Consider the following 12,660-nt stretch of genomic DNA (forward strand, 5'->3'; position numbering starts at 1 on the left):
GCAACTAGCAGGCACATTCAAACTCAGCCAGTCCCTGGTTCTAGGGTTGACACCCTCTGCCCTCACCGCAGTGCTTCCCAACAACCGCCCACTCCATCCTGTGACAAACCTCCAGGGTAGGTACCGCTATTAGCCCACTTGATAGAGAAAGAAAGTGAGGCTCAGAGAGGCGAAGGTGCCAGCCCCAGGCCACACATCTGAGAAGAGGCAGAAGTGAAGTGGGGACTTACTTGATCACCGGGGTGTGGAGGCTGTGGAGACGGCAGTACAGCCTCACACCCTGAAAGAAGAGAGAGGGGAGTTGGGATCAGGCCACACGGTTCGGGGCCCCGAGGCTGCTGGAGAGTGCAGAGATGGCCCTCAGAACAGAGCAGGGGCTGTCCCGTGGCGCACGCCTGTGATCCTAGGGGACTGGGAGGCTGAGGCACGAAGAGCTTGGGTTCAAAGCCGGCCTCAGCAACTTAGAGAGGCCCTGTCTCAAGACACAGGGGGTTGGGATGTGGCTCGGAGGTCAATGGTTACGGCCCCGGGGTTCAACACCCAGTGCCAGAAACACAACACAACAAGACATCAGGGTCGGGGTGGGGTTGGCAGGGGAAGTGGAGGGGAAGACAGGCCGCTGGACAGAGAGAAGCCTGCTGTGCATGACCTCTGCTGGGTCAGGGTCATGGGTCAGGTGTCAGCTCAGGGTGGAGGGTGGCAACCCTGGACATGATGCCAGGTCATGGGTCAGGGTGGAGAGCACCTGCCTTGGACATGATATCCTCCAGCTCGCTCCGGGCCTTGTATGTGCCATCGTCATAGCGGAAACGGTACATCACCTGCTCGTTCTTGAACTGGTGCTTGTCAGAAACTGGAGGGAACCAGGGACGGCCAGTGAGGCTGGGCACCCCCCCCCCGCTCCCCACCCGTGCCCAGTGGGCTGGCTGGCCCCACTTCCCCAGTGCGCAGACGAGGAACGCAGGTCCCCTGCAGTGCAGGGCCACCGGAGACCTCCGGCAGGCCAGGCACCTGCGGAGGAGGGGCCCAGACCACCTGTCTGGCTCAGCCTGTGGGGGGCCCAGGGGTCAGCCACACAGCCTCCAAGTCACCCTGGATGCTGTGATCCCTGCAAATCCTGCTAGGCCCAACCTCCGAACCCCAAGCTCTCAGGCCAGGCCCCCCAGCCCCACAGCCGCCCCCGCTGGGCTCCTGCTCCCACCTGGGACCCAGCACCTCTGCCCAGCAGCAGAGGAAGCGTGAGGTGCGGCCCTGAGCCGCAGGTTCTCTGCAGGACTCAGCAAGGGCCTCGCCCTCACGCATGCGAGAGCCACCGCCCTGTGGGCCAGGACGTCCTGGGCCTCATCCCCCGACAGCCCGCTCAGAGGCAGCCTTGCTGCCTCCCTGCCTGCGCTGAACAAGCCACCCTGGCTCGGGCTGCCCCCACCGGGAACCGCAACGCCCCTCACCTTTGGGTACTGGCCTGGGCCCCCTTCCCAGAGACCCCCAGACCCCACTTGGAGATGAGCCACCGCGACAGGTCACCTCCCGCCCTGCTCTCGCTCCTTGGGCACCCACACCTCCTGGACACAGACCTTTACTTCTGGGTTTTATCCTCCCCCAGTGGCAAGGCCAGCTCCCCGGGGACAGGCGGCAGCACTGCCTGCCCACCCCGTGTGGCCAGCACGCCCAGCCTGGCGCTTGGTAACTGCTCGTGGAACACTGAAGCTTGGGCCGTGACCCTCCCCTCTGAAAGGTGGGGGGGACATCCCTGCCACCACCTCTCCCAGGTGTCCCTGTCTGCTCCTGTCCCGGGGGAAGGCCGGGAAGCAGCCGTGTGAGGACATCCGGGGGCAGGGCGGGCGGGGAAGCGGGCAGCTGCCCAGGAGGGCCCGGCTCGCGGCCGCGCAGTCTGCCTGGTCTGACGCCCGCCCACCGCGGCCGGCCACGCACCGTGGTGGATGATGCCGTTCTCCAGCAGAGCCTGGCCCAGGTTGACCCCTTCCTCCGTCTTGCTGATCTCGCCGATCTCCAGGAGCCAGGCCACAAACTCACTGTGGGAACAGGAGACAGGGCTGGGGGCCGGGGCTGGGGGACTGGAGAGCTGGAGGGCCAGGGCTGGGGGGCTGGAGAGCTGGGGGGCCAGGGCTGGGGGGCTGGAGAGCTGGGGGGCTGGAGAGCTGGGGGGCTGGGGGGCTGGAGAGCTGGGGGGCTGGGGGGCTGGAGGGCTGGGGCTAGCAGGCCGGGATGGGGGGCCGGGGCTGGGGGCCAGGGCTGGAGGGCCAGAGCTGCGGGGCCGGGGCTGCAGGGCCGGGGCTGGGGGGCTGGGGCTGGGGGCTGCAGGGCCGGGCCCGGCCATGGGACCCTGAAGCCAGTCAGAACCTCCCACGGAAAGCGAGGCTGGGGAGCCCAGCCTGGCCACCAGTGGAGGCCTGCACATCTCCCATTACCCATGGCAGAGGGACACATGGCCAGGCCCTGGGTCTGCCTCAGGCTCAAAGGATGGAGCAGTGGACGGATGGGTGGACCAATGAATGGACAGACAGACAAGTGATGGACAGGTGACTGGCAGGCAAGTAGATGGGCCGGTAAAGGAAAGGAAGGTGAGAGGATCTTCCCTTCCTGAAAGGTGCCAGACTCTTCCTGCCCCAGGGCCTTTGCACTGCCTGTTCCCTCTGCCTGGAAATGCCCTTCCCCAGCTCTTCACGTGGCCTTCTTTTCATCCTTCAGGTCTCAGCACAAACATCACCTCCTTGAAGGAGGCGCGTTGTCTGGCAACACAACCCACTCAGTGGCCCTGTTCTTCCTCCGTAGCGCTTATCACTGTCTGAATTTATCTCATTTGCAGATTTATCCCTTTCTCAGCCACCTCCTACAGCCAGAACGTAATCTCCCTGTGAACCGAGTGCTACCTACTGTGTCCCAGCCTGGGAGAGGCCTCACGCACAACAGGACGCACTAATCATCCACTAAACAAATAAAGGAAGCAACCATCAAGCAAGGAGGACTGTTCTGGGTCAGCAGGAAGGCCGGGGAGACAGTATGTCGGGGGGCAGAGGAGACGGGCGGCTCTCGAGCCCAGCACACCCGGTGGGGAGAGGCCAGCCAGGCCAGGGCCCCGCTCCCGGGAGATCTTCATGGGCTCAGCACAGAATTTAGCCCTCATGAGAGAGCAGGAAGGGGTACCTGTTTTGTGCTCAATGACAGCAGGTGGCAGCCAGCCAGGGCCCCACGCTCTCCTGCTCACTGAAGCCTGCTGTCCCGCGGGGAAACTATTTTTAGCCTCCCGGGGTTTGGCAGGGGAAGCCCTTTGGTGTGTAGGCAGCTGTGTGCCAGGCAGTCAGAAAGCCCTGCTGAAGGCGGGAAGGAGACCAGCGCGGGGAAGGAGAGCGCTCACTCTCAGAGTCCCACAGCCCAGCACCCAGACCCGCTGCCAGCAGCTGCAGGAGGGAGCGGATGTCTGCGTGCCCACTCTCGGAAGCCGGGACCCAGCGTCCAGCTGCCCACCAGCTGTCCAGCTGGGGGCCACCTCCAGCAGCCCTGAGCCAGGAAGGAGGGACAGGAAGTGGCTGCGGGGGTGGGAGAAGACAGTCACAGGACAACAACATGGACCCATGAGCTCCCAAGCTGGACCTTGCCACCTTCTGGGGATCAGGAAGGTTCACGGCGTTCTGGACAAATTTGGGCGACTTTCTATCCCTGTCTGGGCCTCGCAGGGTCCACCTGGCAAGGGGTTCACTCAGGAACCTTCTGGGTTTGGTGGGGGTACCTTGTGGTCATAAGGAACCTTGGCCTGGACCCAGCTGCACAACCAGCCGAGCTCTCCCTGCGGGGCCTGCGCTCTCCCGCCCACCGCCTCCAGCCAGCAGCCAGTGCCCAGGAGCGTGGCCCCAGGGAAGGCGTGGGACTCCGTGGGACACCGTGAGCCAGCACAGGGCAGGACTCAGTGTGTGAGAAGCCAGTTGGGAGGGCAGACAGTGCAGCGCGAAGGGCAGCAAGGTCCAGGTTCCAGAAAGATGTGACCTAGAGCAGGCTGCTGTCCCTGGACGGGAAAAGCCCCCCTGGAGTGGCCAGAGCTGCTGCAGATCAGGGCTGGGGTCCGCTGATCAGGGCGAGTCAGCCCCCGGCCTCCTCCTGACCCACTGAACACTCACTTAGCCCACACCAGGCCAAGGCCCAGCGGAGCCAGGCCACCAAGCCAAGTCCCCTCAGGGGGCCCTTTGTCTTGCCTGCTGCCTGCTAGGCCTGGGCTCTCACCATGGTGGAGGTGTCCACAGCACGCCTGACAAATGGATCCTCCTCCTCCTCACAACTCATCCCCACACCTGGGCACACAGGAGGCCCAGGCAGGGAGGCCTGGGCAGGGAGGCCGCCCCCTCCAGGTCAGTAAGGAGGTCCACCTCCAGCAGATGTCAGTAACTCAACTGCCTCTAACCACCACGGACTGTGGAACCAAGGCTCTCTCCTTCCAGGAAGCCTTCGCTGACCGCCCTGCTGACCACACCTTGTCCCATGTGGTCCCCTGAGCTCTGGCAGCCCCCAAGAGCGCCCTCCTCTGGCCTCTGTGATGAGGTGCATCCTCACCCCAGGCCCTGCTGCGCCTCCGAAGTGCCTTCTCAGCACCTAGAATAAAATTAGAGCCCTGACCCAGGTGCTGCTGACCCAGCCCCTCTGGTTCCCGTGGCAACCCTGGTCTCCCACCCTGTGGCCACCTGCGGCCTCCTGCCTCCCTGCTGGCCTCCCTCCACCCTCAGGACTCCCACCTGCTGTTCCCTCGGCTGCTCCAGGTCTTCTGGCGGGTGTTGGTCACTCGGACCTTGTTGAAACAGCACCCCGAGAGGCCCGTGCACCCCCTGAACCAGCCCCACTCCCTCCCTGCCTTGCAGCTCCTGGCAGAGTCCAGAAAGACCCCTTCACTTCATCTGTCCTGCATCCTGCGTCTGGCTACTCTCTAGACAGGTGTCTCCCTGAGGGCAGGCACGCCCAGGGTTCTGTCCCGAGCTGGCCCAGGGGAGGGGTTGGGTCAATAGGAGCAAAGGATGGTTGAATCTGATGGTTTCAACTAACCTGAGGGTGGCGGAAGGCGTGGGCCCCCTGGGGGCCTCCGCAGTGACACACAGGTTTTGCACCTAGGTCACTTCTATGTACAGCCACCTCACAGGTGTCACCTGCCTCCTCCAGCAACCCTGAGGGCCATTTTATTCTCTTGGATCACAGATTGAAATTCAGCAAGGTTAAGAGGCTTGTCCAATGTCATGCAGCGAGAGAGTGAGGGAAACGAGACCTGAGCCCAGCCCTTGAAGACCGAAAAGCCAAACCAGACACGTTTTGGATTCACAGATAAAAATGAGCAAACACGCAGAGCAGGAGATGGGCAGAGCACGCGAAGTCACCAGCCCACGTGCTGGGCCTTCTCCTCGCCCTTAAAGTGGGGACAGCAGCAGTGACCCGCCTCTGTCAGTGCCGGGCAGCAGAGGCAGGGCTGGACAAACCGTCTCTGTGGCCACTGACTCCGTCCACAGGAGGGGACCAGCTCATGCAGAGCTCGGGAGCTGGCCCCGTGGGAAAGAGGCCTCAGCCGGGCAGGTGCAGAGGGCGCTGCGCGGGAGGCAGGTTTCTTAGAAGGTCTCCCTCGGGGCTTGTGGCCTCCTGGGCCCCATGGCTAAAAAGCAGGCTGTGAACCTGGCCCTGGTTCAAAGGGGCAGGAGGAGCTCCTCTGACACTCTGGGCTGGGCAGGAGGTAGGAAGGTTCTCTGACCAGAGGCCGGAAGCAGCCCCTCCCAGAAAGGGGCCAGCGTCCTTTCAGCCAGGATTAGAGATGAGCTGGTGGAGAGCAGCCAGGCCCCTCCGCTGCCTCCCAGGCCCCAACTCTCCTCTCCACAGACACCCCAGGGAGAGCAGAACCCCAGCTGCTGACCTGGACCCCAAGCTCGGCCCTGGGCCCCACCCCTCCAGGCTGGGCTCAAGTGGACACCGACTGTCTGCAGGCATTTTAACCTTAGCACAGCTAAAACCAGGCTCGATCGGCCCGACTTTCTCCCACTTCCCATCTCCTCTTCCCCCGGCTGCGGTACCCACCGCCTTGCCCCTTCCTCCCACATGCAGGGTTCCTATGAGACTTCCCTCCCCATGTCCAGGTTCCTGTCCAGCCCAGGTGGACACCCACTTCTACCAGAAGCTTCAAAAAGTGAAGAGTGGGCTGAGCTCCACCCGCCTCCCACCCTCCTCCCCTTCTGCTCGGCCACCCCAGGCGCCAGCAGTGGGCAGCCACTCCACAGCATGCATGCGCTGCCAGCCATGGCGTGACAAGGACCTCACAGTGGGTTGAAAACCCGCCTGGGACCCCAGCCTCGTGACTCTGAGGTGGCTCCACAGGAACAGTGGTCCTGGGTGGCTCTGCCCAGGAGGGCGCGGGGAGGGGTGTGGGAGTCGGCCGGGGCGCACTCACTTGCCCAGGAAGCACTTGGGCACGGTGCTCAGCTTCCGGCGCCGGTCCTTGATGAGGTTCACCTTCTTGCTCATCATGAGGTGGTACAGCTTCTCCCCCTTCTCCGCGATCATGACGTAGGCGTCGCGCTCCATACCCAGCTTCAGGCCTGCTCGGGGACAGAGCGGAGCAGCCGCAGCTCCTGAAAACTGCCCCACCAGCCCCACCGCGACCACCCAGGCAGTCATGAGCAATTCCTGTCGGCCACCAGTGCTCCAGACACTGCCATGCAGTCCTCACAGGCACCGCCTCGCACTGCAGGGTCCGGCCCTCACCCCGGGAGCCAGCCCCACAGCCACGTTCCCCCAGCCCCGGGTGCGGTTCCAACCGCAGAGGCTGGCAGAGAGCCCGGAGCCCCCTGCACTCCAACCTGGGCTGCCAGCTGGCCGACCCTCCAAACTGACCTTCCTCTCTGCACACCGTCCAGTCTGGACAGCAGCAGGGGCAAGCAATAACGGCAGACACCTTCACAGTGGGACGACACGCAATGGGTCCCTCACAAGAACCTGGAACCATGACAGGATCCAGGACCGTCCCCATGTCACACTGAGGCCCAAGGAAGTCAGGTTCTCAGTCCGACGGCCCAACAAGAAAGGGCGGAACCAGGAGTTTGATCCAGGAAGTGGGCTCCAGACCTGGCTCCTGACCACAGCACCAGCCTGCGCACCAGCCCAATTCCAATGACCAGAGCCCCTTGGGCCCCACCTGACCCATGACCATGGTCACCCAGTGCCGGCCACAGCACCCCCCCCAGGCCTGCCATAGCCACCCTGGTCAGTTTCAGAGGTCACATCCTTGCCCAACAAGGGCCAAGCCCCGTAGTTCACTGGGTCTTTAATGTTTTGATGCAAACTCAACGTTGGAAATACCTCCCGACGGTGCAGGAGTCTCCTGGAGAAGAGGCGCCCACAGCAGTGGCCGTGCTGCCCCCTCCCCAGAGGTGACAGTGACCAGTGCCTGGCTGTAGGTGGAGGGCGGTGGAGCCTGAACCTGGCGCCATGCGGAACGCAGACCCAATGGCCTTCCTTACCCATCGACTAACACTGGGGAGTGGGACGCAGGGGTCAGGGTTGGGCCAGTCAGACTCTGAGCCGGGGCAAGTGGAGGGCCCCCGGCTGCTCCTGGGTCCCGGGGAAGACCAGCTAGGAAGAGAGTCAAGGGACAGCTGTCCACCACGCCACGGCAACAGCAGGAAACAGGAGGGGACAGAGGCCAGCCCCTGCTCTGCACACCTGGCAGTGGGGGGTCTGGGGCCACGCGTCGGACTCCCCAGGTCCTCAAGTGCCAGGTCTCACGCAGCAGGGTCACAGCCCTGCCCAGGAACGTCTGCCTTCCACAGATGAGGACACGGGGGCCCTTCCCAGCCTGGGGGCCTCTGCCCACAGCCCAGCACCCCCCAGTTCAGAGCACACACCCCACACCCCATCACTGCCAGCCCTGGGGTCCCTTTTGTGACCTGACCTGCCTCGGAGTCCCTGTGCCCAGGGGGTTCCCGACCATGCTCAAGGGGAAGCCCCGAAGGGCCTCTCCCAGACCCTCAGCCAGTGGACATCAACAAGAAGCACAGGCCCAGTGAGCGGCAGGGGAGGGGGTGTCCTGGGGGGACGGGGCAGCCCCATCACCTCCACCCCAGGCACCAAGTCCCTGCACAGTCCCGTGGCTCCCGCCAGCTCCTCGTCTCAGAGCTCGGAGCTTTCTGGAGAGAACCCTCGGCCCCTCGTCGGCCACCCTGGCCTGCACAGCCCTGCGCACCCGGAGCCCAGAGCCGCCAGGATCGCCCCGCACTCACTCTCGCGCTGCTCCCGCTCGCGGATGATGGCGTCCAGCCACTTCTGCTTCTCCTCGGCCGTCTTGGCCATGCACACGAACCACTTGTTCTTGGCGGTGTTGTGGATCTTCCAGCCATTGGTGACCGTGTAGCCGTTGCTGTGGTAGTCGGCTGGCAGGGACAGGTGGCAGGGGTGGGTCATGTGACTCCGGACGTCCCACCAAGGCCAGGTGGGGACCGCCCTTCGCTCCAGCACGGAGGGGCAGGGCCAGCAGCAGGGGCAGGACCCAGAGCTGGACATTCACTGTTGGAACCACCCCTTCCTGGCTGCTCTCTGGGGGAAAGGAAGACCTTCCTTAAAGACCCCTCAGGTCCTCAATGACACGGGGCCTCGTGTAGGCGTGCAGACGGAGTGGCAGGGGACACCTGTCAGGAGCCCAGGGGGCCTCCTAGCCTTTCCCTGTGCCACTCGGGCACTAGTACAGCCCCAAGGCCAAGGGCAGGGCCTTGAGGTGAACCAGGACACTCCTGCAGTGGACACCACCCAGCCACGGAGGGCAACGTGTGCCAAGAGCCGCGGCAGGGGCAGCGGGGACCCACCACAGGCAGTGGCACAACCTGTGGCTAGACAGCTGTGGCACTGCACGTGACTGAGTGTGTCCAGAGCCTCTTCAACAGGCACATCCACTTAGTGAGCTCGAGAGCACAGGGATTTTACTTAAAATGCTCAGTAAGGAAGACGCAGTGGGGGAAATATGTTTAACAGCAAAGAAACGGTCATTACAGAGTCCAGCTCAGGCCCCTCCTGGGCCGGCAGCACCCCACAGGAAGGACGAAGGACAGGGCGCTGCCTTCTCTCAGGTGGACGCCTCACGCCCCGGGGGCTCACTCGGGTACCTGCCCACCAGGCACTGTCTGTAGGCAGGTTACACATCACAGTAAAAAGAGTCCTCTGGGCAGGCGGGACGGGCCGGGCTGAGCAGCAGGCCTACCTGTCCTGTCTTCCACGTTCTCCACCTCCATGACCTCGGTGTTGATTCGGCCCCTGAAGATGTACAGGGAGCCATTCATGGATTTGGTCCTCTTGGTGGACTTCTTGCTCCCAGTGACCCTGAAAAAGTTGGGAAATCAGCATCCCCTGAGGGAGACAGCAACACAGAAGGACACGCAGGACAGAGCTGGGTCAGGCTAGGATGGTCAGCCGGTGGGTGGTGGCTTAAGCCAGCCGTCTCTCTCCATCACAGTTTTCTCATCAGAGAAGCAGGCCTAGAGCCTTGCTGACCTCTAAGGACCACTTCCCAGATAATAGGAGACGACGTGAGAGGCCAGCGAGAAGCGACAGAAACCCAATCTCCTTGACCAGCAGGTGGGAAGAGGCCCACGGGGCTCCCAACAAGCACTTCCTGAAAAAAGGCCAGAATGGAGGAGAGCTTGGGGTAGGTGATCATCTACCCGCACGCCCGCCCACCCACCAACCATCCCCCATCCACCCACCATCCACCCACCTATCAGTTCATCCACCCACCCATCCATCCATCTACCAGTCCATCCATCCCCCATCCACCCTCCCACTCATCTAACCACCTATCAGTTCATCCATCCACCCATCCATCCACCCACCCTCCCATCTATCCACCCACCTACCTATCCATCCATCCACCCATCTTCCTACCCGCCAGTCCATCCATCCATCCATCCATCCACCCACCCACCTACCTACCTGTTCGTCCGTCCATCCACCCACCCATCGGTCCATTGGCCCACCCATCTTACCCACCCACCATCTACCTAGCAGTCTGTCCGCCCACCCACAACTCATTCATTCACTCGGGTGAATTCCGCTGCTCAGGGGCTCAATCCTGATGCAACCTGACAGTTGGTGTCCCTCCAAACTCCTGTGCTGAGCCCTGACCAATGAAGCTTGGTGTTAGGAGGTGGGGCCGTTGGGTGGTCTCAGGATGGAGGCCGGGCTCTCATGACTGGGATCAGTGACTGTAAAAGAGGCCTCACCCCTTTGTAGGACAGCTGTCTCGGCCGTCCACCCTCCGAGGACACAAGAAGGCACCATGTGGGTGGCAGACAGCAAGTCCTGTGGGGCAGACCTGGTGCTCTGCACGAGCCTCCCCAGCCCTGACCTGTTTCTGTCTCTGCCTCCAGTGTGCACTCACCACCCGCTGGCCACTCACACCCCCACCCAGCACTCCGATCAGACAAGGTCGGAGCCAGAAGAGAAGGACGGCTGGTGAGCAGGTGTGGAGGTGTGGAGGGAGGGGGCTCAGAGCCAGGCTGGGGCTCCGGGGTGCTTCCTTCCCGCCCTCAGGCTCAGACAGACACACGGCTCCTGGGTCTGAGCCTGCTGCTCTCAGGGCAGGAAACCCCTAGGTCCTCAGGCCACGAGCTGCAGGCCTGGCCCCCAAGGGTTCCTGAGGATGGCTGGTATGTGTGAGATGGGTGTGTGTGGTGGGTGTGTGTGGTGGGTGTGTGTGGTGGGTGTGTGAGATGGGTGTGTGTAAACAGGTGTGTGTGGCAGGTGTGTGTGAGGTGTGTGTGGTGGGTGTGTGTGGTGGGTGTGTGTGGTGGGTGTGTGTGACGGGTGTGTGTGACAGGTGTGTGTGAGGTGTGTGTGTGTGTGGTGGGTGTGTGTGGTGGGTGTGTGAGGTGGGTGTGTGTGGCGGGTGTGTGAGGCGGGTGTGTGTGGCGGGTGTGTGAGGTGGGTGTGTGTGGCGGGTGTGTGTGAGGTGTGTGTGTGTGGTGGGTGTGTGAGGTGGGTGTGTGTGGTGGGTGTGTGTGGTGGGTGTGTGTGGCAGGTGTGTGAGGTGGGTCTGTGTGAGGTGGGTGTGTGAGGTGGGTGTGTGCACACACACACAAATGGGACGCCCTCGGGGTCTACGTCTCTATAGAGAACCTGCTATAGGTCTCAGTGTCACCTACAGGGATGTGCACACCCAAGAGAGGACACACATTCCACTCCACGCCCCAGCCACGGGCCATGCACACCATGTACACCTGCACTGTGCATGTGTTGCTCACCAACCCTGTGAAACGAGGCCAGCGGCGGACAGTGACGGACTCTCCACGCTCCTGACTGCGACACACTAAGCAGGCAGCTGGCATGGAGCCATGAGCCCTCTGGGCCGTAGTTCGCCCTGGGCAACTCGCAGGGTGGGCTTTTAAAAGCCTCCTGCTTTTTTGGGGTGCTGGGTGCTGGGGATTGAACCCAGGGGTACTGACCACTGAGCTCCAGCCCAGCCCTCCCGAGCTGCTCAGGGCCTCGCTGAGTTTCTGAGGATGGTCTGAACATGCCGCCGTCCCCTCTGCCCCGCCCTCTGAGCGCCCTGCTCTTCCTGGAGCCCAGCGGGAGGGGACGCACAGCACAGTGTTTGTGAGGGGTGGTGTGCATGCTCGGGGCTGGGGTGAGCAGGTGGGTAGAGGGAGGGTAGCGGGTGCAGGGTGAGGTGTGCCAGGCCGGTGGAGGAGGGTGGGTGGCTGGAGGTCTGCGGGTGGCTGGATGGAGCGGGTGGGAAACGGCTGCTTCAGGCGCTTCCTGTGGCCACACCAGGGGGGCTGGGGCTCCCCTCACCACTGCCCAATCCCCAGGCCCCCGGGCTCCACTCTCTACTCCCAATCAGAGGCGGCTCGCTGCCTGGTGCCAGGCTCTCAGCAGGCAGGTGTGCACAGCCCTCCAACCTGGAGAAGCAGCCAGGTGCCTGCTGACTTTGGTCCCTGCGGGGACTCGCGGGACACTGCCTGTCTGGGACGTGGGTGGGGGAGGTCTCCAACACAGTGCTCTGAGCTCCTTCAGAATCAGAGGCTCAACCAGGCCCAGGGGGCACACCTGTAATCCCAGTGGCTCCGGAGGCTGAGGCAGGAGAATCACAAGTTTAAGGCCAGCCTCTGCAACTTAAGGCCCCAAGCAACTCAGCTGTCTCTAAATAAAATATAAAAACTGAGGGGTGCTGAGGGTGACCTGCACCCCAAGTTTTCAAACCGACTTACTGTTTTATGTATACGTATGTATATATGTGCACATGTATATGTACGTGTGTATATATATATATATATATAGTTACAACTAAATATCACATTATATTTGTGGCTACGTTAGGTTAAATAAAGGCACTATTTAAATTCATTTTATAATAGCGTATGTGGTGCTCACTATGGATTTAGAACAAACCCCTCAAGTCATGGAAGAAGTCCAAGACATCACCTCAGGGAAGCAGCAGGTTGGCCCTGCCCCGCCTCCTGGCCCACGGGGGCAGCCAAGGCACCAGCCTCCCCAGCAAGTCACCTGGACTTCCGCTTGCAGTAGACCAGGAGGTTGTCGAACAGGAAGAAGGCCCTTTCCTGGATGTTACCCGCAGAGATTTTCAACAAAGTCCCCTGCAGGAGGAGCTGGGTGCAGATGTCCGTGAGGTTGGAGCCC

General features: G+C 62.4%; 1 pseudogene across 1 annotated transcript in view; it reads right to left on the minus strand.

The window, feature by feature from the left end:
* Nucleotides 1-12,660, minus strand: part of LOC308631408 (phosphatidylinositol 3,4,5-trisphosphate-dependent Rac exchanger 1 protein-like) — a 77,034-nt pseudogene that overhangs the window by 34,575 nt on the left and 29,799 nt on the right. The window contains exons 8-14 of the transcript XR_014024313.1: nt 12,526-12,659; nt 9,227-9,345; nt 8,256-8,405; nt 6,428-6,575; nt 1,933-2,033; nt 750-853; nt 231-280 (exon numbers count right to left, since the gene is read on the minus strand). The product of XR_014024313.1 is annotated as a phosphatidylinositol 3,4,5-trisphosphate-dependent Rac exchanger 1 protein-like (transcript). The remainder of the gene's footprint in view (nt 1-230; nt 281-749; nt 854-1,932; nt 2,034-6,427; nt 6,576-8,255; nt 8,406-9,226; nt 9,346-12,525; nt 12,660) is intronic.

The sequence above is a fragment of the Spermophilus citellus genome (assembly GCF_964194105.1).
Source record: "Spermophilus citellus genome assembly, chromosome: 12".
Lineage (NCBI taxonomy): Eukaryota > Metazoa > Chordata > Mammalia > Rodentia > Sciuridae > Spermophilus > Spermophilus citellus.